General features: G+C 39.6%; 1 protein-coding gene across 1 annotated transcript in view; it reads left to right on the top strand.

Annotated features, from left to right (window-relative positions):
* Positions 1-24,925, top strand: part of PTCHD1 (patched domain containing 1) — a 51,969-nt gene that overhangs the window by 12,360 nt on the left and 14,684 nt on the right. The gene's annotated exons all lie outside the window — the stretch shown is intronic.

Raw genomic sequence — 24,925 nt, forward strand, 5'->3', positions numbered from 1 at the left:
TTCAGAGGAGTCTGACTAAAGTTTGGTCAAGGAGAGAGTCTTTGTCAGTTTCTTGAGGCAAAAAGTCCACAGGGAGGGCCCTGGCAGCTAATGTTCAGTCTCAATTACTGTTTGATGTCAATGCAGTCAGAGAGAGGTAAAGGAGAGCTGTAGCTGAAGTCCAGTAGGTACTGACTTTGGCATAGTGGAATAAGCATTGCTTTGGAACCCCCAAAGTTCTGTGTCTGAAACTATGAGCTATTAATGTGCCCTTGGTCAAGTCACTTAACCTCTGGGGGGGGGGCCTCAATTTCCTCATCTACAAAATGGGTCAGCAATATTATAATTGTGAAATCCACCCAGGTTTTTCCATAACAAAGGAAGTGGAATGGACTTGCCAGAGCACAATTCTGAAACTTTGTCCTAGGTTCCTTTCCACTGCAGCCCCTTTCAGTCTTCCTGCCTTAACTAAAGGTTGGGTCGGGGTGGAGGGTGTGGCAAGTCAACAGGGGTCAGGGACTCAAAGAAATAGATTTGGAACACTATAGCCAGGAAAAGAATTAAAGGATGGGGGAAATCACTATACCACTGGAGAAATACTTGTGAAGGTCACAGGCCCACTAAAAGGTTAGTATTTAATTGGAAGATTATATAGCATTTCTCCTCCCCACACGTTGCCACCACATCAACAGGGCTACAGTATAATAATAGTAGATTACAACTGAAAGAACAAGACACAGACTCTCTCTGAGGAGGAGTATGTAAGGAAGTCCAAAGTCACAGGAGAGAAAAAAAACAAGAAAATAGAGAAATTTAAAACTTCTGGTCCCTATAGCTACAACAAACATTGAATATACCCTGATCCCTAGGTTCACATAAACTCTACCTGTAAAAGCCTATTTATATCAGTTCCTATTAACTGATACAATATGTTCAGTTTTGGGGGGAAAAAATCACAAGTCATAACAAAAGAAAAAATATATAGTCTGAAAAGACAAAAGAAGCATCAAAACCAGACTCAGATGTCAGAATTATCAGGCAGAGAATTTAAATAACTATGAATACTATGCTAAGGGCTTTAGTAGAATAAGTATAAAACATCACAGCTACATGGGCAATGTAAGCAGAGAGGTGAAAACTCTCAGGATGAATCAAAAGGAAATGTTAGAGATTTTAAAAAGAAAGAGGAAAAATAAAAATAAAAACAAAAAAAAACACTGGCAAGTCGGGCACAGTGGCGCCCAGCACTTTGGGAGACTGAGGCAGGAGGATTGCTTGAGCCCATGAATTCGAGGCCAGGCTGGGAAACATAGGGAGACTTTGTCTTTACAAAAAAAATCAAAAAATTAGCTGGGCATGGTAGCACACACCTGTAGTCCCAACTTCTCAGAAGGCTGAGACAGAAGGATCGCCTGAGCCCAGGAGATCAAGGGTGCAGTGAGCCATGATTGTGCCATTGCACTCCAGCCTGGGCAACAGAGTGAGACCCTTAAAAAAAAAAAACCTGGCAGAAATGAAGAATGGCTTTGATGGACTCATCGTAGACTCAATGTAGCTGAGGAAAGAATTAGTGAACTTGAATATAGGACAATAGAAACTTCACAAACTAAAATATAAAGAGAATAAAAAGGAAAAAACCCAAACAGAATAGTCAAGAATTGTGAGACAATATTTTCAAAAGGTATAAGATACACATAATTGGAATACTAGAAAGAAAAGACAGACAGAAGGAGAAGACATATTTGAAGTACTAATGACCAAAACCTAAAATTAAAAACACCAAGCCATATGTCAAGGTAGCTCAACGAACACGGAGAAGGATAAGTATTCCTAAAACCATACTTAGGCATATCATATTCAAACTATGGAAAACCAAAGACAAAGAGGAAATCTTTTTTTTTTTTTAGATTGGAAAATATAGTTTAGTTAGAAAGTAAATGGAGGTGGAGAGGTTCATCTCCCCAAGGTAGGGGAGGGGACAGAGGAAATGTTAAAAGAAACTAGAGAGTAGGGAAAACCTTACATAGAGAGGGACAAGGATAAAGATTACATTAGACTTATCAGAAAAATCACAAGCAAAGAGAGAAATATTTAGTGTTAAAAGGAAAAAAACTCACCAACCTAAAATTCTGTATCCTGCAAATGTATGCTTCAAAGTACAGGAGATAAAAACTTTCACAGATAAAAATTGAGAGAATTCATTGCCAGCAGACCTGTCCTGCAAGAAATATTAAACGAAGTTGTTCAGGCAAAAGGAAAATTATGTAGGTCAGAAACTCAGTTCTACATAAAGAAGAGTACTGGAGAAGGAATAAATGAAGGTAAAATCAAATATTTTTATTTTTCTTATTCTAAAAGACAACTGCATATTTAAATCAACTAAGCAGTCTATCACAGCAACAAAGAATTGAATACCGCATATTCTCACTCATAAGTAGGCCCTGAACAATAGATACATGAGCACAAGAGAGGGACCAACCGGCAGTCGCTGGGCACTCCTAAGGAAGAGAGGGAAGCAGAAGGGTGGGGGACACATGACAACACAAAGGGTACCTGGGTCACTACCAGGGGAGTGAGGGCCACCTAGAAGCCCAAACTTTACCTGCATGCAGCCTACTTACGTAGTTAATTCTCACTTGTACCCCACATCTCTAAAATAAAAAAGATAACTATTTAAATCAACAATAGTAACAATATATTGGAGATTATAACATGGATAAGTGAAATGAATGGCAGTCATGTCATAAAGGATGTGAAAGAGGAATTGGGAATGATCTGTTATAACCCAATGTGAAGAAATACAGTATTATTTGAAAACGAACTTGAATTCGGTATAAATGTTTATTTTAAAAGTTAGAGCAGCCACTAAAAATTGTTTTAAAGAAGTATAATTGTTATACTAAGAGATAAAATGCTTAATTAAAACCAGAGAAGGCAGGAAAAGGGGTGGGGAGAAACAACAAATACAAAAAATTGAGAATGATTACCTCCATTGTAGATATTAATTCAATTATATCAATAATCACCCTAAAGGTTAATGGCATAAATATGCCAAGTAGAAGACCATGACTGTCAGAGTATATTATAACAAAACAAGACCCAACTCTATGTTGTCTACAAGAAACCCACTTTAAATATAAAAACTCATGTAAGTTAAAAGTAAGTTATACCATGCTAATATTACTAACCAAAAGAAAGCTAGAGCAGTTATTAATTTCAGAGAAAACTTCAAAGCAAAGGAAACTATCAGGAATAAAATGGGGTATTACCTAATGATCAAGAGATCAATTCTCCAAAAAAGAGACCACAATCCTAAACATGTATATATCTAACAGCAGAGCATCAAAATACATGAGGCAAGAATTGATAGCACTGAAAGAAGAAATATACAAATCTGATATTATAGCTGGAGACTTCAACATTCCTCATCAGTAATTGATAGACAAAGGAGGCAGAAATTAAGTAAGGGATATAGATGACCTGGAGAGAGTAAGGACAGAATGTCTACTACTCTGGAAAGATTCATAAGCTAACTTTCATAAGCATTGTTTTTAGAAAAATGTAGAGGTTAAATTGGAGACACAAAATATTGGAAATAGAAAGACCCCCCTCCTGCACCCAGGGAACTGTTCTAAGTCTATAAGCAAGAGGCTTGGAATAGAATAGCTGCAGAAGAAGAAAGGACACAAATTAGATCAACATTTTCCAAAATATATTCTGGGAAAGTTCCCTTTAATGCTGCTCTGTGACCAAGTAACTTTGGCAAACAATACAAGTGATAGCCCCATATCAGATCCCCATATTGAATGCACATTATTAAAAGCTCTAAAAAAAGTCATCTGTAAAGAAACCTATTTAACTCTTTTCAGTGTAGCATTTCTTAAATCTATTCACTATAGATACTTTTTACTTTTTGGTGACCTCTATTAACATCCCAAGGAACTAATGTGCTTCAGAACATGCACTAAAAATACTAGCACAAAAATAGGGAGATGGAATCAACAGAGCTTAAGGATCACTAGATCTGGGAGTAAACTAATGGAAAAGGGTGATGTTGACTTAGAAGTTTCCCACCTGGGAGACCAGAAGGAGGATGATGCCATTAACTATTACAGATAGCGGGTGGAAGAACACATTTGGAGGGAAAGATTCAGCTCTTGGATACTACCTGTTGAAATACTGCCATAGCATTTATTTGCAAATCTTCAGGAAAAAGATGGAAATTCAGATCTGGAGTTTGGAGGAGAGGTGAGGTGTTGATATAAACTAGAGATTGATGAGTATAAAGGTGACAAGTCAAACCATGGAGGTGGAATTCACTGACCACAAAGACCTTATTCTAATGTGACAAGATCAGAAGTGCCAGAGACAGTGTTAAGTAATACCAAATTTACAAATAGGCAAAGGTAGAAGAGTCAGATAAAAAGACACTGAGAAAGCTAGGTCGAAAGTTAGGAGGAGAGGAAAGAGTCTGGAATTCATTATGGGAGAAGGGAAAGGTTTCAATTAAACCACAGCTATTTACTGAGTACCTTTTTTTACCAGGCACATAGTGGGGAATGCAGTAGTGAAGAAACCATGCCCATGCCTTAATGGAGCCTACTGGATTCCCATGGAAATGTTAACATGCTTAACCATCTCAGATATTGTGTGTCTGCTCAGAGTTGAAGAAGATGAGGATTAAAATGTAGCCATTGAATTTATTTTCTTAGAAGTCATTGTCAAGTTTTGGTTGAGTGCTAGGATAGAATCTAGACTGTAGTGGTTTGAGAAGTGAGTAGGAGGTGAGAAAATAAAGCTAGCAAGCATAAATTACTTTTTAAAGCATAATTGGAGACAACAAATGCAAAGGGCTTATTAAAGAAGGGGAGATGGTGCAGAAGGTGGAAAGGACGTGGGGTTAATGAGGACTTTTCAAAAAAAATATGGGAGAGAGACATAGGCATATTTTAAAGTCCATGGTAAATAACTTACAGAAAGAGTTTGAAGTCATGGGAGAAGAGGGAATAAACTGTACTAGGAAGAAGGAAAGGAAAGCCAGAACCCAATGAAAGCAATTGACCTTAAAGAAAGGGAAGGTCATGGCCTTGATTTTCACCGGAGGGGAAGATGGGAGCAGGTTTATGTATTTATATGGTGGCAGAAAGTTGAGAGTAATTTTCATCTGATGACTTGAATTTTCTCTGCCAGATAGAAAACAAGGTCAGCAGCTGAAAATGAGTCTTGTCAAGTGCTAAAGAAAGAGCATTTTAATATCTGTGGGCTTGGCAACCAATTGACAAGGGAATGAGAAAAGAGTAGGTACTAATGTGAAAGCAATCTCTTTTACAGAATTTGGGTATGGAAACAAAGGGACAGTCTCTCCTTCCTATTTATCTCAAGGTGGGCAAAAGTATAGAGAAGAAATTAAAGTGGAAGTGAGGCAAATTGAGAGAGTTCACAAAGGATATATTTAAAGAATATGGATTACAAAGAAGGAAGGCTTTTTTTAATTTTAAAAATGTGGGGTACAATTCAGGATTAGGTATACAAATGGTCATTATCCCTTGTTGATGAGGGAAAGGCGTTCTTAACTCCAAGAGATGTTTGGGATTAGAATAGCCAGTCAGAGGAGACTGGAATGACCTAGAATGGTTCAAATAGAGGTGAAATGGTGTGACCTCTAAGGATCACACAACTTTCAAATTCCATCATATATTTCAGTGGTTCTCACCCCTAACTACATACTAGAATAATCAGAGTAACTCAAATAGACTATGCCCAGGCCTCAAACCCGTAGATTCTCATTTCATTGGTCTAAAAACAGTGTGGCCTACTCCAAATGTGGTCCACAGACTGGCAGTGTCAGCAGCACTGGCAAAGCCCTGGGACCTGACTCCACCTAAACCTGCTAAATCAGAATCTGCATTTTAACAAGATCCCCAGTTAACCTGTGTACACATTAAAGTCTGAGAACTGCTAGACTAAAGTATGGCTAGAATGGAGCCAAAACATGGGTACTTTTTTGAAGCTCCCCTAGGAAATTCTAATGTGCAATTGGAGTTGAGAACTGTGACTGGGTAGAAATAGAGATCATTTTAAAACTGTACTGAACTCGTGTGATAAAACCTCATAGTAGCATGCACAAAAAAAGTGCATGTAAAAACTGGCGCAGTCCAAATAAGGCTTTTAGTTAATAGTATTGTACCAAAGTCAGTTTTGTGGTTTTGATAATGTACTATGGTTATGCAAGATGGTATCATTAGGGGAAGCTGGGTAAGGTATACATAGGAGCTCTGAACTATATTTGCAACTTCTTGTGAGTCTTACATTATTGGGAAATAAGAAGTTACAGAGAAAATATTTTAAACTAAGAGAGAGCCTGCCTAGGATGAGGAGCAGCTGTTCTCCATCATCATCTAAGAAGTAAACAGGCTCCATCATTCATTTGGAGAAAAGTCACTGGAGGATTTAAAGCAGAGGGAAGACAGGTTCACAATTGTGCTTTAGAAAAATAAATCTAATGGCAGTATGGAAGGTAGACTAAATGCAAAAATATAATAAGTTAGGAAGCTGTTTCTGCCATTCAGATAGATTATAAGGGCTAGAAGCAAATCAGAAGCAATGGAAATGGAGCAGGAGAGGATGGATTTGAGAGATTTTATGATTGATGCAAGGGTCCTCAATCTTGGCTGTGTGTTGGTTATACTCCTGTGGGGAGCTTTTTAAAATATAGATGCCTAAACCCTTGCTAAGAGATTCTGATTTAATGTTATGTGGGGGGCCCAGGCATTTGAGTTTGTAAAGTTCCTCAGGTGGTTCAAATGGACCAGGGTGAAAGGAGCTGGATCAGAGGCTTGGACTGAGGAAGAAGAAAGTGCAGAACAAGCCTCACAGGCTTTCAATCAACAGTGCCAAGAACCAGCAAAGGATGAGGAGACAGCAAAGATACAACCAGGAAAAATTAGAGGCAGCCCTTCCTCTTCCACTTGTTTATGTTGAGAAAAATCTCAGAATTTTAAGTTAAAATGTATAAAACCATAATTCTTGCAGCCTAGCTATCTTCCCATGTTCTAGCTAAACAAATATAGTTTAAAAGAAAATAAAACAGTTCAGTTGTCTGTGCCATCTAAACATAACCTCAGTTTATTAAACACACACACAACTTTCTTGTCAACCTCACATTTTGAAGTATATATAGAAATATAGAGAGAGAGATATAAAGAGATCTTCAAGAATCTAGGCTGGAATGGGTTGGGAACAAGGTGAAAGTCTTTGTTTTTTACTGCTATTAGCCACTCTGCATATTCTAGAAAGCCCCTCCCAACTTGTCTCCTAAACCTAAAGTCAATCCAGATACTGTTCCCATCTTTCATTTAGATTGGTTTGTTTTGTTTTTTGTTCCTGTGAGGCTTTTTTTTTTTTTAAATCCAGCCAAATGCTGCAACAAGTGTGTGATGTGGCTGCTCTGGCTCCTTCGTGCCCTCTGAGGAAGCAAGGCAGTGGGCACAGCAAATCCTCCTCAGCAATCACTGCTAATAGCCCCCGAGATTCCATGGAATGCGTTCTCAGAGTCTGCACCCTATCTTCACATTCACAGGTGGGAAGTAGCTGATGGCTGATGGACTCTCTTTTACAGGTTGATCAGTCAAGCCACCAGTCTCCGCCTCCGAAAACAATGAGGTTTCCCTACTAACAGTTGCTCACTGCCTATTGGGGTCTCTATAAAATCGTGTGTGCAAAGCACCATGAAAATGTTTCCACTTCAGATGCTCTGCTCTTTAGCATTTCAGTTCTTCCCTTTAAGGACAATTTTGTCCCTTCTTAACTGAAAAAGAAAAGCTACAAAGCCCACCAGTACCCATTATAATAATGCATAAGCACTTCATGATGTATAATAAGCACATCACAGTTTTTAACAATTATTTTAAGTGGTTAATGTGAGTTAGAAAACATTAAGGTGGCATCTACAAGGACACTGCTATGTTCCAGGTTCTTCTATTACATTATGCCTCAGCTTTCTACTAGCTATGTTATTTACAAGGTAAAAGAGTAACAGCTAAGCTTATCCGTTCCTTAAATGAACCCAAAGTTTGCAATCTGTAGGCTGGTTTATATTGATTCTGATAAAGCTATTTCATCCTTGAAAAGGAAAGAAGAAATGATAGACTGAAAAATTTTAAAATCTCTTTATTCCAAATTTAAATGGACTACTCTTTCTAGAAATGTATATATTAATATCTGCCTTTGTTTTTTCATAAGAGCTGGGCTGGAAAAGCATTGCTATAATTTTTTGTTTGTTTTGTTTTTAAATTGCCACAGTATCTTTGTTTTTGCAGACATAAAAGTACATATACTTATTTAAACAATCATCTATTCCCACATGTTCCAGTTCTTTTTGTTTGTTTGCTTTTTTGTTTGCTTGTTTTGCTTTTCTTCACCATGAGTCTTTGAGAACTCACTAGTACTTTTGCTTAATCACTTCTCAATATTTAACTAGGTTTCAGGACATGCAAGGGGAAGCTGTTTAATGCATACTGGTGATGCCAAGGAGATTGTACAAGAGTATGTTGGCTTGTCCAGAACGTTTCTATCTTGAGTACTGTGTGCCTACTCTTTGCACGCACTGTGCTGGGAGCGGAGCTATAACAAAGAACAAGATTCAGTTCCTTCTCCCAGAAAGTTGAAAGAAGAAACCATTATAGCATGACACATGTTGAAACATATGTGCCTACACACAGGGGACCAGGAAGGACCTAATCTGCATTTCCAGGGCAGGCTTCCTGGAGGAGGTGACACCTAAGGTGAAACCATCACTCCTCAGAAATCTAAACTCCTAAAAGAGAAGACAGGGGACTGCAACTTGACTGCTTACCATGCAGCCCCTTCAGAGACAGCCCATTTTTTATTAATGCTAACTTGGGCAGCTTCACCCCTAAAATAGAGAACGGGGCTTGAAAATGTGCCTGTAGATCCTTCCAGTCCACATCAAATAAGTCACTGCAGGATATCATGTTTAGTAAACCTTGCCATTGTACTTCCCACAAAAAGAGAAGTGTTGCATATCACAAAGAATACAACCCTTACACCGTGAGAGAGGCGATTGCTCTATGACAATAACACCACTAGACAGCCTTGAAGAATATGAGATTTCTAGACATTAAATGCAAACCATCACATGCCTCATGAATAGCAACCCCTAGGTGAAGGTGTCAGGTACATTTTCTGATGGAGCCAGAGAAATGTTTCTCAGTACACGTAAAAAAGTACTGAACACCTGTGATGGGCTTTTCTGCCAGACATGTTATCTGTATTGCCACATTCAAGAACCATCAACACTACAAAACAGTAATTTCATTTTGATAATGTGGAAACTAAGGCTTCAGATGGGTGATTTACCCAAGGCCATCAGGAAGTAACTAACTCATTTGGATATGGATGCAATCCTGTATGACTCCGGTGCCAGACTGCCTCTGGAGCTCTTCTTTCTTGCAGTGTTTGCAGTCCATCTCACTGGTCTTGACGTTACATTATTCTCCTACAAATTCATAGGGAAAAGACAAAACAGCCATATCCAAAGGGGCAAAAGACTTGAATACGCGCTTTGGAAAAGAGGATTGTCACGGGGATAATAAGGATGTCAAAAGGTGCTTAGTTTCAGTCATCACAGAAATGCAAATTAAGACTAAAATGAAACACCAGTACACAACCATTAGAATGGTAATAAATTTAAAAGGCTGATAATGCTAAGTGCTGCTGAGGATATGGGGCAACTAGAACTCTCATGCATTGCTGACAAGACTACAAAAAGGTACAATCACTTTGGAAAAACTTAAAATATATGCCCACTCTATAATCCCAAAATTTTACCCTGGGGCCTATATATCCAGTAGTGTGCTGGAACTGGCTTCTAATGGCTCTTGAAAGCTGATTGGCACATCTTTTCTTTCTTGTTTTATAAGAGAAATAAAAATGTTGCCAGTCATTCACTGACTAGTTTTTAATTTCCTTTCTGTTTATTTTTTATTAAATTTTTTATTTTGAAGAAGTGGGGTACAATTCAGGGTTAGGTATACAAATGTTCTTTATGCAAATGCTCTTGTTAATGAGGTATACCTCCCCACCCCAGCAGTTTCTCACTACTGCCAATCCCATTCCCCTCCCCTGGCAGTTTCCCACCACATGTTCTCACGCATAAGCAGACCTTGAACAATTACCATAATACTATAAGAAAGGCACATCTGGCCGGGCTTGGTGGTTCAACCTGTAATCCCAGGTTGAGAGGCTGGAAGGCAGAGGTGAGAGGATTTCCGGAGCCCGTGGGTTCGAGACCCACAGGGGCAACTTGGCAAGACCTCGTCTCTAAAATAAATCAAAAATTAGCCAGGCATGTAGCACGCACCTGTAGTTCTGGTTACTTGGAAGGCTGAGACTAAAGGGTCACAGGAACCCAGCAGGTCGAGGTTGTGGTGACTAGGAGCATGCCACTGCCCTCCAGCCTAGGTGACAGAATGAGACTCCAACTCAAAAAAAAAAAAAGAAAGGCACATCTTTTCTTAACTCACATCCCCTTGGTAGCTTAAAATTAGCCATGGTAGGGATATTTACAGACACAAACCAGAGTTATGTTCATTAGAGAACTCTTTGTTAAACATTTACCAACACATCACTGCATATACCCGAGACAAATGAGTGCATATGTCCACCAAAGGCTATGTGCAAGAATGTCCAAAGTAGTTTTATTCATAAAAAACCTAAACTAGAAAAATCCTAAAAGATCCCCTAACTGCAGAATAGAAGAGTAAATTGTGGTATCTTCACACAATGGAATGCTACACAACAAAAATAAATAAAAATAACAGACTACTGATAACCATAACAACATGGATAAATCTCACAGACCATTGATTGAGTAGAAGATGGCAAACACAAAAGAGCACATACTGAATGTTTTTATTTATAGGAAGCTCGAGCTTCAACTAATTGAAGTTGATATCATAATAGCTTTCCTCGGGGGTGGTGGGAGTATTAACTAGGAAAGGACATGAACAGGCCTTCTGGATACCATAAATAGTCTGTCTTGATCTGAGCAATGTTTATGGGTGAGTGGGTGGGTGGATGTTTAAATTCATTAAACTGTACACTTAAGATTTGTACACTTTACTGTATATATGTGTATATATGTTATACCTTTATAATGGATAGTGTAGACTCACACACATTCTATTCAATGACCCTGTCAGTTGAGTGGAAGAGTTAGATTACCATCCCAGCAGTGCAAAGCCTCCAACAGTGGTGAGCACCAACAAGAAGAGAGGCAGCCTGAATCTTGGCAGACAAGTCAGCTCAGTTTTACCGACATCTAACACACTGCCATCATGGAGACTTTCAACACCTGTACTGGCAGCAGTCCCAATGCATGGAGAATTTGTCTCCATCAGCACATACTCCCTAGGCACATCCCTGCCTGGGAAGGAATCCAGTGAACACATCAGCTGTCTCTCCCACACACCTACTGCCATAACAGCAGAAATCCAGAAATGTAAAGATAGGGACTCTCGTCCAACTTAGGCAATATTCCAGCATTTGCTGTCAACAGAGAACACTGAAGCTTGAGACCTGACCTGTTGAGATGTTCCAGAAGGATGCAAAGAGACTTCTAACTATGTCTGATCGTTTTTTCAAATAAATTAAAAGTCAAAGAAATGCCTCCTTCCTTTATCATAAGCAAAAAGAGAAACGTGAGATCATGTCATCTCACAGTTCTCCATTCCTGGCAGGATGTAGGCCTTTCTTGAGAAGTTCTGATGCATCCTGTCATCAATATACCCTGGACCCAATATGTGATTAGTTTTAAACCTTAATGAAAAGATTGGACTATGTCTCAAATGAAGGAGACGTGTAGTTTATGGCATCAGTTCATCTATATTCATGAACTTATAACTACTTGGAGAAATATTTATTGTATGCCTACTATGTGCATCATCAGAAAAATGTGTCTCCCATTAAAAGACCGAGTATGAAGTAAAGCTCACAGTATCTTAACTTTATTCCCTAAGGGTTGAGTTCTGTTTTATTTTCACAGAGCCATATTTGGTACACAAGACATTGGGGAGTTGGTTTTAGTGTTTTGAGGACACTAGGAAACTAATTCCAGAGGCTTTGGGCATTATTGGACATTATCTTAGTTTGGGATCCCCCAGAAACCAACCCTGAAACAAAAAAATAAAATAAAGGCAGTTTACTTGAGAGGTGAAGGGCAACCAGAAGGGAGCAGGGGAGTGAGACAGAATGGGGAAGAAGCGTAACAGGGCACGCAGTTAAGCAGGCCACTGCTGTGGGCAGCTGAAGCACAATCCCACCGGGGAAGCTCTAGAAACCAATTTAAAGCACACTTACCCCAGAGTGATCCCACCCATGGGGAGGGAGCTAGGTATTTATAGGCCAACTCCCATCTGTCATTGGTGGAGGGCTGCTCCCAAGGAGTGTTAATTCCCCAGCACTTCTGGCCTGCCAAGCAGATGGCAAAGTGGGCTCTCTGACAAAGAAGTGTGGGTGCTGGCATTTGAAGTCAGGCAGGTGTGCTCTCAAGAGATAAGGGCTAAAGGATATGAAAGGGTTCCAACTGCATCTGCTACACAGGAACTTGAAGCAATTGGCCAGGAACTTCTGTGCTTGTATGGTCTATGACTGCGCTTTCGAAGTGTGCATACAGAAAAGTGAAAGGCCACACATCAGATAAATCTGCACATGTATAAATCTTCAATTGACAGACAGCACATTAAGACCTAAACCTGGGAAATGCAGCCCAAATGTTTAATCAGTACCATGGAGCTGAAAGTTGTCATCCAATTCTACTATCTGGCTTACTGCCTGGGCTAAACTGTCCATATCTATAAAAGATAAACATAAACTTTTTGCCTTCTTTAAGCTAGTATGACCGCCGTGGTTCAGACCTTCATTTCACCAATGAACTAGTTATTGCATTAGTGTTTTATTCCATCTCCCTGCTTTCACTTTTCATCCTTCTCAATCTGGCTACTGCACAGCAGGCAGAGTGATCATTCCAAGACACAATTCTAATCATCTCATCCCCTAAAACTTTTTATTAGTTCCCAGTTGCCCACATCACAAACTCTGTCTTCCAAGTTCAACAAACAAGGCCTTGTGTGATATGGACCTTGCTTGTCTCTCTGGTTTTCTTCTCAGTTTTCCCACCAGCCTAAATTACTTTCATTTCCCCTGATATCCTTTTTGTGCCTCTGAAACTTTATGCATGCCTTAGCTTCCTCCTGAAATACTCTATCAGTTCCACACCAAGGGCCAAACCTCTGACCATAATTAACTTCTCCTCATTATTGGGTCCTAATTTAGAAGTTAGTTCCTCCTAGAAGTCTTCCCTGATGTCTGCAAGGACGGTGCAGGTACCCTTCCCTTATTACCCTGCACTTCTCCCCTCTTAGAACTCCACACAGGTTCTGTAATTGCCTTGTTGCTTGTTTTCATCTCCATAGTTTGAATGCTCTGTGAGGGTAGAACCATCTCTGTCTGGTTCATGTGACTTGAGTTAAGATTTGCTAATAGTTACTAATACATTTCATTGAATGGATTAAGGAGAAGATCCTCCCTTATCTGGCCTCTGTCACCTCTCCAACTATATTCCTTTGCACTCCCCTCCTCCACTGCTACACACATGCTCCTAAACATACACACACACACCCATTGCCAACACACACTTCCTACAAACCAACACACTAGACTCCCTGTACCCCCACTACACCCTTTAGTTATTCCTATCATAGCACTGTAACACTACTTCACTTCGTGGTCTGCCTGTGCTAACTAATTCAGAGAATCTGCCTAACGTACCTCCACTAGACTATGTTTCTTGAGGGTAAAATTATGTCTTAAAATTGTTTATCTCTCCAGGGCTTACATAATGCCCAGCATAGTGTAGACACTTAATACATGTTAATTAAATGGATCTTTGCTATAATTGGTAACGACGTACTGAAGACTTTATCAGCATGACCTCTAATTCTCAACTAGGCAGAAAGACTCTGGCCTCCTACCTGCCTGGTGTCTGAGACCCATTAGACTTCACATCTGCGAGCCTTGAAATTTTTCATTACCCAAGTCAGCAAGCTACTTTCAGCATTAAAGCAAGATAGAATCACCCAGAGTGACATCTTTGGACATGAAAGTAATCTTTGCTCCTAGCTGGGCGAACCACTTCCCGAAGCCTCATGTCAGGAGACAGCTGAGTGGAAGCCATCTGTCAATTTCAGCAGGGCTCATGTGCTCAGGGAAGATAGATGAAATGTTCTGAGGGTCCTATGGATGCACTCCACCTCTGCAGTAGCTAGCAAAGCTAGGCTGCAGGATAACTGAATTCTGCAGAACATCAGAGTCTTGACATGGAAGGAAGTTGCAATAGCAGGAAGGCAGGTGTGCTGGTAGTGATTACAGACAGGAATTTTTCTATATTATTTTCCTGAAGGCCTTCATAATGACAAGATAGTGTCACATGCAATATTTTAGGTTCTTCCAGCAGTGATGAGACTGCAAACCAAAGGTTTGTCATCTCAGGGCCACTGTGAGGCATAAACAGATGAAGTTACATCAGTGCTTGCATCCTTTCAGACATCCAAAAATTAGGAGAGTATACAACCTGGTTTGCCTATGAGGGTCCCATTTTATGCCTATTGTTCTTGTGAAATTAACAGTGTCCTCTTGCACTCTCAAAAGTGTTCCAGTTTGGATGATAAATTATATGGTCACACTACCCATACACAGCATTAACAGTAGGAGCAGAATCTATAAATAGATATGACTTTGGGTGGCAGGTACATAGGAGTTTTTATATTAGTCTATAGATTTCTGTATTTTTTTTTAATTTTCATTAAAAAAAATCCAAAAAACAAATACCCATGAAAATTTAAATTACCCTATAATTAAGCATAGCACACAATTATTTCAGTCCCCAGTCACCTACCTAAATTGTTTCTCTGCTTTTATATTTTTTAGATTATGTCTAACCGTATCCATTTGTCTAATGAGACCAGCCATTTATCTGCAGCATGTAAGCAATAGGACCAAATTCAATGTCATCTGTTTATTTAAGATGTAAATGATATGCATGTAGCATGGTAGCCTTTGGGAACAAATGAAGTATCATTCAATGTCACCAAAGAAAATACAAATCGGCAAGAAGGAACAAACACTGAAGGTTCAGTCAGCACATCTTTGTTGGACTCCTTCTATGTCAGGCACTACATTAGGTGCCTGGGATACAGGATTGAGTGAAACAGATAAAAGTCCCTGCTCTCCTGGAGCATATGTATTCTCGTGTTAAACTGCCTTTGGGGAGGGATGACATCCAAGTCCTATAACACCCTCAACTTCAATATGATGTTGTCAAGTTTTGTTTTGTGTTTTATTTTTCCCTGTGTGTGTGTCTGGGTGGGGGTCACATAGGAAACATACATCATGCAAAGAATGCTATTTGGATTGATGAAAATCTTGTCTACTTTCACATCTGTTTTCTTCATCTCCAGCTTATTGAGCATGCTTGTCACTGGCAATGAGGTTGTGGCTCCTCTCTGAGGTTTCTGGCATTCACTGGGCTTCTCTGTTTAGTACATATCAGAGTCCTAGGCTGTTTTGTCATGTTTGATCCCTTGACTTTGCTATGTCATCACCATCTTGTGCTGTAGGTTGACCTCACTTAATCCTAATACTACAAAGCAAATTTATCAATATCCAAATGTCCAAAGTAGAGAGATTGGAGGATAAAGTCTTTACTTTGCCAAAGGGATTCTCATTAAGGGACAATTTTCTGAGCTCAGGATTTAAATCTGACCTGATCCACTTACTGAATTTGTGATCTTGGGCAAATTTAAGTTCTTTAAAGCTGTTTCCTCACCTGTAAGTGGGGGTATAATATTTACTTCCCTGAGTTGTTGTGAGGATTTAATGAGATGGTAAATATAGCATTATTTGCACAATGTCCAACATTTAGTAGGCACTTAGTTCCTTTTCGTTTCCTTCTTTTACCCCCACCACCTTCCCCTGCCTGGTCTGTATTTCTTGAGTTGATATGCACCATAATCTAACTAGGAAGCTAATTTGAAGAAGATGGAATTATTTTCAGGTTGAGAGCTTATACTGGAATTAGGGAATGCCAACTTTTAAACACATACTACCCAGCTATCCTCTTCAAATGTCTGTACCAATATATGCTTCTAATCCTATTTACTCCTTAGTCTTTCAGCAAAGATGTGAGCAAAACTCTATCACCTTTACATTTCATTCATTACACTCTTCAAGAAAACTGAGGAAGCTCCATTATTTAAAAAAAAAGTTGAAGAGCACAAGGAAAAACAGAAGATAGAAACGGGGTTTTCTGTTTGTTTATTTTGTTTTTGCTATTAAACATTTACTGGGTGCCATTTGTGTGTCAGACATTATTAAGCAGTTTATATTCAATTTCTCATTTATCCTTCGACAATCCTAATGGGATAGGTACTATTATTGTCCCATTTTACTGATGAGATTGAGGCACAGAGATAGCCTTTAGGTAACAACTGAGTGTCCAGGATCACATATCTACTAAGTGCCAAGGTTGGGATTTGTGCCCAGGCAGTCTGACTCTAAACCAAGTCACCAATATCAGCACCTCCTAAAAAGGTCAAGGCCTTAGCAAGCTGAATCACAGGAACTATCATAGCTTGATCTTTTGCTCTACAAGATCTCTTTTCAGATCAGGAAAAGGAGAGGGCAGTAGTTTTGTCTGAGAACCTTGAAAAAGTATTATCAGAAAAAAATGCACTATCGGGTAATATGCTCTTTTATGAATTACACCAAGCAGTCATCATTGGAAGGCTCGTGGTCCGTCAAGCAGGAGAAATGTTACCATGTCATTAGGTGGAACATTTTTTTCTTTCATCAGTCATAGTTTTCAGTGATCTCATACTCAGTGCTCATTAGAAACTTAGCAAATCCTTTCAAGGAAAAAAATGCTAAAGAGCTCATCTGATAGAGATGCTTATTCATTTTTTTTTTCATTTTAGCATTGTTATTATTCACAGTTTCAAATATTTCAGGGATGTAGGTTATATGGTATTTTGATTTTTTTCATAGGCTGAAACTACTAAAATTGTGAATTCCAATTGCACGTGGGGACTCCTACCCACAATGTGCACAGCCCTGTTTTTGTTTGTGGAAAAGGAAATGAGTGGATGGATTTGTGAGATCTTTCTTTGCCCAAAACTGTGTCTTTTTTTTTTTCCCTAAAAGTCTGCCTTGGTACAACCAAACTGTCTCTTGGAAACCACACAAAATTGTCTGACACCCTCTAGGGAAGTTCAGGTTCTGAAAGGACTCAGGGAGGAAGAGGAGGCAGGAAGGGAAAGAACAAACACTAACTAAAAGCCAATTAGGTGCACCACATCAAATTGCTACTATCAACCCACTTTCTAACCTATAGAAATGGCAATTTCATATGGTTTAATCTAATATTAAATGTAAAGTCAGACACCTTTTTATTTGTTATCACAATGAACCTATAAGGTAAGAATTATTACCATTTTACAGATAATGAAACTGAATTAAATGCTGAAGTCATTGTCCTAGTTTGGGTTCCTTAAAAGCCGACCCAGAGACAAGGACTCCATGCAAGTAGTGTATTTGGAAGAAAATCTCAGGAAGTACTGGGAAGGGAATGGCAACATGAGACAGGGAAGAAAAGCAGTTTATTATGAGGACATTGTAAACTCTGGAGAACTACACAAACGTAATTGTATTATTAGACAGCAGGAAGCATGAATGGTATCTCCTCTGGTTAGTGGTCTTATAGCTGTCCAATCATAACCTACAGTTGATTCCTGATTGTCCTGGTGCCTCTGATCTTTCCCAGTTTGATGTCTTGTGCTTTTGTGGCAGGACATGGGTTATGAGGTTAGAATGCTACAAGTTCAAATCCTGCCTTTGTTAGTACTAGCTGTGGGACTGTAGCAGACAGCTGGGCCCTGCCCATGCCCTCTGACCCTTACCACTTCAGTCCACACCAGCCCTATTTCCAGCCTGCTGTGGAAATACTGGGGCATTAACATACTGTCTCAACCTCAAGCAGCCTGAACCTATGACTAAGGACAGTTTGTGTATAAACAGCCTAGCTCATATGTCTCCCCAAGTGGGAGAACCCTGCAACATGTGTTCCTTACTATTTCCCTTCCCTAGCAGGATCCAGCAAAACTCATCACCCACAAATTTGCTCAGCTAGAGTTTAAGCTTGACCATGAAAGTCAAGTGAGGATTTGGAGAATTAAAAATAACCATTCTAATCATTTCTGTAAAGTTTATCTTTACAGATTGCCAGGCATCTTCATGATATCAAGGAGTTTTAAAAGATCAAAACAAAGTGAAATTTTCTCCTGGACTGTGGAAATAAAGAGATTATTGTACCTGTGTTTCCCTGTATTGTCTTTCTCATCCAGACCAACGTGGAACTAGGCAAAAGTTGTAGTGAGATATTGCAATTGGCGTTTTCCTTCACCATCACCATTTTTTTGTTTCGCAGATCTCAGATTTATCTGCTTCAAATCCCAAGCTGCCTTGTTTTTTCAGCCAAGGCTGCAAAGATAAACTCAGCTTGTTTGGTGAATTAGAATGTAGGGCTGTCTTGGCTGCTTTTCAGTGTCAAAACCTGCAATAAGCTTGTTTACTCCCCCGTTCAGTAAGGAGCAAAACAGAAGCATTCCACTCTCCCCAGATCTGCATTGGCATTGCAGTATTGACAGAGGTAACCATTTGTCTTTTGTCACTGCAGCCGGTCAGCATGACACCAGACACACGTGTGCTGAGGAAGTGTGTGGATAGATAGTCACTTGTTTGGCTACATCCACAGCTTAAATTTGGTGTCCTCTGGAAAATGTAATGTTTCAAAGGCAGAATGATATTTCTGTTCACTTATTAAGGGATGACTAACTTGCTTTTGGCTGCACTACAAATGAATCACGGTAACAATCCCCAACTTGCGACTTCTGGTGTTCTGATGTAATGTATTTCTATTAAAAGAAGAGGAAAGAGAGTGGGTGAGAGTGAGATCATGCAAAGACAGAACATAACACCAAGGGAGCTAGTGTAATTTATGAACTGCAGGGGCCAGATCCATCCACTTCAAGGTGTTTTCTTGTGTCCTGGATGATGATACCTTGCCAGTTAGTACCCACCCATTTACAGTTATAACATAGACCTTGATCAAGACCTGGAATTTGGGGGGATTCAGTGAAGAAAACATTACATTTAGGGATGAACACCAGATATTCCTTGAAAGCATTTTTAAACAATTTTAACTTAGTGGCACTTGAAAGGCAATATTTGGGGGCAAATGATATAGGTTAGAAAGTCAAACTACAGTCTCCCTTTTTATGTTTTTAAAATGTATGCAGCTTGTTTGAGAGTAGCAGAAGTGGAGGAGTGAGAACATGAGACAAGGAAGGGAAAGCAGCCCATAAAGGGGGCGTGATCAGGCTGACTCCCACTGTGGGTGACTGGAGCTCCATCCTGCTGGGACTTGGGGAACTCACACCTCCTCTGAGTCTCCCCTCACAGGTGAGACGACTGGGGGACTGCTTGAGGCTGCTCCCAGAGCATGTTAATTGTCCTGCATTGGCAGAGTGGCCTTCCTGCCTTCCCTCTTCCCTTTCAGGAAAAAACAAATAGAAAAAAACTGAAAGATACTGTATAAGATCCTCTAAACCCACAGGTATTTTTCCTATGTTAATCACCACTCAGGATTGGGTACTTCCTTCCTCCCTTCTGTACTCTCCTCTACAAGGTGTCCCTGCTGTCTTCTGAGGAAGATCTGAGTGTGCCAAGGAGAGGCCGAGAGGAAATTAGACTCTGGCCTGTCGTGACCAGCAGCCTACACTGGCTTTGTCCCAGGCTCTGGCAGAAGGGGATTATAAGAGCCAGTGCCTCCCCGGAATGGGAAGTCACTCAGAGAAGGGAATCTTTCTTTTTTTTTAATCAAACCTATTTTCTTGACCCTGTTTTCCTTCTGGGTTTCATTTACTATCAGATCTGCCCATTGTCCTAAAAAGAACTTCAATATTTTGGAAAAGCATACCTCAAGCAGCTGTAATACATTTCAAGATATGTATGAAGTTAACTTTCTCTCACCCAGTATCTAATTATATAGTTTGTAGATGCCACTCATCTTAGAAATTATGTAGTGTCAGAACTGGAAGGGTTTGTTTTTAGAGATTAGCTAGATTAACACCCCCTTTTCTTTACTGATAAATCTGAGACCGGAAGTCTCAGATCTAAAGAAGTAGAGTGACATCCCCAAGGTCTCTGACACTCCTGTGGTAGGTATCAGAAGCTACTGGAAGCCAAAACTTTTTATCATTGGATTCCATTGTGTCCCCATGGCATTTTTTCTTTGTAAGGCTGTCTTTGAAAAGTTGTATTTAATAACTCCAGAGGCTAGATGGAGATTAAGAAAAGTCAGTAAGCTCAAAACCCATCCCCTTCATTACTTGTTAACATTGCCATGTGATATTCCTATCTGAAAATGAGGTTTGGGTGTTCGGAATATTTCTGGTCTGTCTTATTATTGGACCCCAGCTCTCTAATTGTGGCCATCCTACAGTTCAGTCATATGCACTGCCAGTCATTTGAACCCGGTGGGCTGACAGTTCCTTACTTTTTCCTAAGTTCTCTTCATCCTCACTACTGAATTTGTGTTGGTCTATGGTAAATATTCTGCTGTGGAGTAAGACCTGATTTAGAACCCTTTATTACTGGGTCAACTTAGGTGAGTGATTGAAATTCCCTAGGCCTCGTTGTATCAGCTATAAAATGAGGATAATAATTTAACCACTTTCATAGAGTCTTTGTATTGAATAAATTTTAAAAATTGTATAGAAAGTACTTAGCAGACTAATTACTATTATTATTTTCATTCTTAACTTGAAGGGTGATGAGAGCAAAGGCGCTAATAATTTAAACAATATATTCAGAGTGTTAGAATGAATCTCACTTTAACATTTAGTTCTGGGCTCTATTGAAGCAAATATAATAATATAAATAATAATAATAATAATAATCAAAAATACTGTGATTGAAATTGACATTGGATTGGGCTTCACTAGTTCAAAGTACTTGGCATTGATTACTATTAGGATCTTCCCTTTGTTTTGGACATTGTATCTCGTGATTTTCCATGAGTGAGTGCAAGCACGCTAAATTCAGGGAAATTATGCTATTATTGACAGCATAGTAGATTTGATGAGTACTTCTTGACTGAGTGTTGAATGAGTAATCTAGAATCCATACATAGTCATAGAATCATGGATTATATGTTGATTCACATGACAGATTCAGACTGAGTTAAGGATCAGAACTATCACTTTGTGTCATTTTCCCTTCCTTTTCTGAGAAGAGAGTCTCTTAGCTAGTTCAATAATAAACTTGTATGCATTGTGGTTGTCTGTTTTCTGGATTATTTGAAACATAGCTTCGATCTCTGGCTTCCTTTACCCCCGTGAATATATCTGGTAGCACAGTTTAGAACATCCACTAATGTTTCTACTGCCCTGGGTGGGGCTCCTTTAGGAAAGTAAATCAGGACATTCTAAAACCTTGTACAGGTATATGTCCGGGTAGCATGTGCAGTGTGTCTGCCCATGGCTATATGGATATCTGAAAGTGAATTGTGTGTGTTGTCATAAGAACCAAAGATCAGAACTGAGCCATTTCAGAAGTCATAGAAAGGAGTCTCAACTCCTCATTATAACTCTTATTATCCTCTCACCTCTTATCCCACAGTAAAATCCCACAGACTCCCCCTACCTGGTTGCTTTGTCACTCTGCATCATCCTGCCACTCAGAAGCAAGAGTGACACATGTTCTACCCACCACTCCATTGAAAAGTCAAAACAGCTGCATCTTACAGCAGCTCTGGTGCTGAGTTAAGAAACCTTTTCTCTCAAACTTCAATAAGGCTCTCACTTACCAGGACTCTCTCCTATGATCTGATTGTACAGGGTTTAACATGATGTCTGCTTTCTTCAATGTATGGTCCCAGGGGTCATAGCAGTAGATCTGCAGAGTTGGCAGATCACTAAATAGTTTACAACTCCCCACCTAGCAGGGCATGGTCGCCTTAGAGAATGAATGGAAAATATCCCCTTGCTATAATTGGGTTCAGCCCTGTGGCTTAACACCATCTTATTTGGCAATCTTTTTCTCTTGACATATTTAGTAATCACTCTAAGGGAGATTTATTACACTGCTCATGGGAACAAACAATGCACTAAATATTACACATATGCATGCTTTCAATACCACTCCTTTTCTAGCCTATTCTGAATCTTTCCCCAAAGTCATTCTTTCAACACTTATCAAAACTCTCTCTTGTCTTTAAATTCCTCTTAGCTCTTCTCTCTTCCAAAAAAACCTTTTATATTTTGGAAATTTGTTGTGGTTGGTAGTTATTTTAATCAAAATTCACTGGGCCATGCTTAAAGAAGAATGAATAAAAACACACTTTCACAGCTTAAAACCATTGAAGATATTTTGCTCACTATTAATCCCAAAGCATCAAAACAAACATTTAGTACATGGTTAGGCTTGTGAAAATAGCCTCCTAGGTATCTTTGTGTGTATGTATATGCATGTGGGTTTTCATATATATATTAAAGAACTCAAACTATTTCAGCCAAGCATAATACAATGAAGTGTTTTCTGAGGGTTGGTACCCATGAAGAGATGCAGGAAAGGGGGGCACTGAGAATTAGGATTATTAACAATCCATGCTCTGTGCTAACAAAAGGTGCCCCTCAGACATTTTTTTAAAGCATAATACCCAGCCAGGTGTGGTAACTCATGCCTTTAATCCCAGCACTTTGAGAGACCAAGGTGGAAGAATCTCTTGAGCCCAGGAGTTCAAGACCACCCAGGACAAGATAGCAAGAACCGATATCTACATTAAAAGAAAAATTAGCCTGGTCGATGACACACGCCGGTAAACCTAGCTACTCCTGAGACTGAGGTGAGAGGATTGCTTGAGCCTAGGATTTCAAGACTGCAGTGAGCTGTGATCTTGCCACTACACTCTAGAGTCTGGGCAACAAAGTGAGACCCCCGCCCCCAAAAAGCATAATACCCCATTCACCCAGGCACATGCCTAGCAAAATGTCTTTAAAATTATCTAGGACAGACTTGAGAGAAAATATATCAGGGTCAAAGAGAATGTTCAAAAGGTTATGAGTTGTAATGGCACAGCTACAGTATAGCAACTCTGTGGATATTAAATTTGATATTCCTATGGATTAAATGTTCTTCATTCATCAGATATGCAGTAGTGGCTATCTATGCTCTTGGGAGAGTCCACTCAGTGCTAGGTACAGTTCTAGATGCACTAGTTTACTTTACACTCAACAACTTGACTGCCACTGGTCTCATTTGCAGACTAGCCACATTTTACACAGAGAAGGTGAAGCCATCATGAGGATAACTGGCTAGCTAATTAAAACAGTTAAATTAGAGAGCCATGTAGCTACCACTGAAACAGTAACAGGGTGCCATTTTAAAAAGCAGTGATTAGTCTCACCACCACTACCTGAATGATCTCCCCAAGCCTCAGTTTTCTTGTCCGTAAAATGAATTGTTAAGAGAATTTAAGACATGAAGCCCTAACACAAGGTAATAACTCATTTAAGTCCCTTACTCTCACTGCCCCTCCCCTACTGCCTCGTTTTCTTATCTTAGACAATAGATTACCCATACTACATGCTTGAACTTGAGCACTTATGATTTTTAGGGGCGAGGCATAAAAGCACAATTCAGCAATTATTGCTGGCAAGAACCTTCAATCAGATGCTAACATCGCCAACCTATAGGTGTATGGTGAGAAACTAAGAGCACAGGTCCCGGAGCCAAACTGCTTTGTGAAGCCCAGCTCTGCCTCTTACTATGTGTGTGACCCTGAGCAGGTGACTTGGCTTCTCTGTGTCTCAATTTCCTTTTCTGTAAAATGAAACTAGTACTTGTACCTCCTGTATAGTTTGTTTTAAGGATGAAATGAGTTAATCTGAATAAAAAGCCTACAACTGTGCCTGGCATGTAATAGGGACAGTTACATTTGTGCTTGTATTCTCCTGTGCACTTTGATGGTAGGTGTCTAGTACCTGGGCATAGCAAATTCAACACGGGGAAAATCCAATTGCTCTCCTTTGGCATGATTCCCATGTATCCCATTCGGCCATGTACAATCACAGCTCCCTTTCCATATATGCAGGCAAGGAAATCCAGAGAATACAAGGACCCTCAAGGTGAACCTCTTGTCTTTTATGGTAGAGAGTGATTGAATTGATGAGAAAATAATTTAGCTGCCCTGCAAATTAGCAGCAAAGGACAAGCCTGCAGAGGACCTCTGCATTCAGGATTACAGCTTAGGTCACTTTTTACATTACATTTCAAGAGGGAGACTGAACAGGGGACCTACATAATATTTTCAACCATTACAGATAGATTAAGTCACAAACACAGAACATGTGGAAATAATGCTTTAATGCAGCACTTCTCAAACCTTAGCTGCATCAGAATTCCCTGGAGGGCTTGTGAAAACCCAGACTCCTGGGCTCCACCCCAGAGATCCTGATTTACCAGACCTAGGGTGGAGCCTGAGAATTTTCATTTTTGACAAGCTTCCAGACTGTGCTGATGCTGCTGGTCTAGGGGCCACAATGTGAGCACCACTGGTCAAATGTGTGTTCTGCATCCTTACTCCCTGTTTCTGGTCTAAGGTTATAATATTTCATTTGAACTCTTTAGCTTAGAGATGGAATGAATGACTCGTTCCTTCAAAAACCAGAGAACAGAAATAGTTGAGCCTACAGAGGTAATATCACTTATTAATGTCTACCTTTTGGTAATAAACACTGACTGTCATTTCTCC

Source organism: Carlito syrichta, unplaced genomic scaffold (assembly GCF_000164805.1).
Source record: "Carlito syrichta isolate Samal-C Ts95f unplaced genomic scaffold, Tarsius_syrichta-2.0.1 Scaffold114318, whole genome shotgun sequence".
Classification (NCBI taxonomy): Eukaryota; Metazoa; Chordata; class Mammalia; order Primates; family Tarsiidae; genus Carlito; species Carlito syrichta.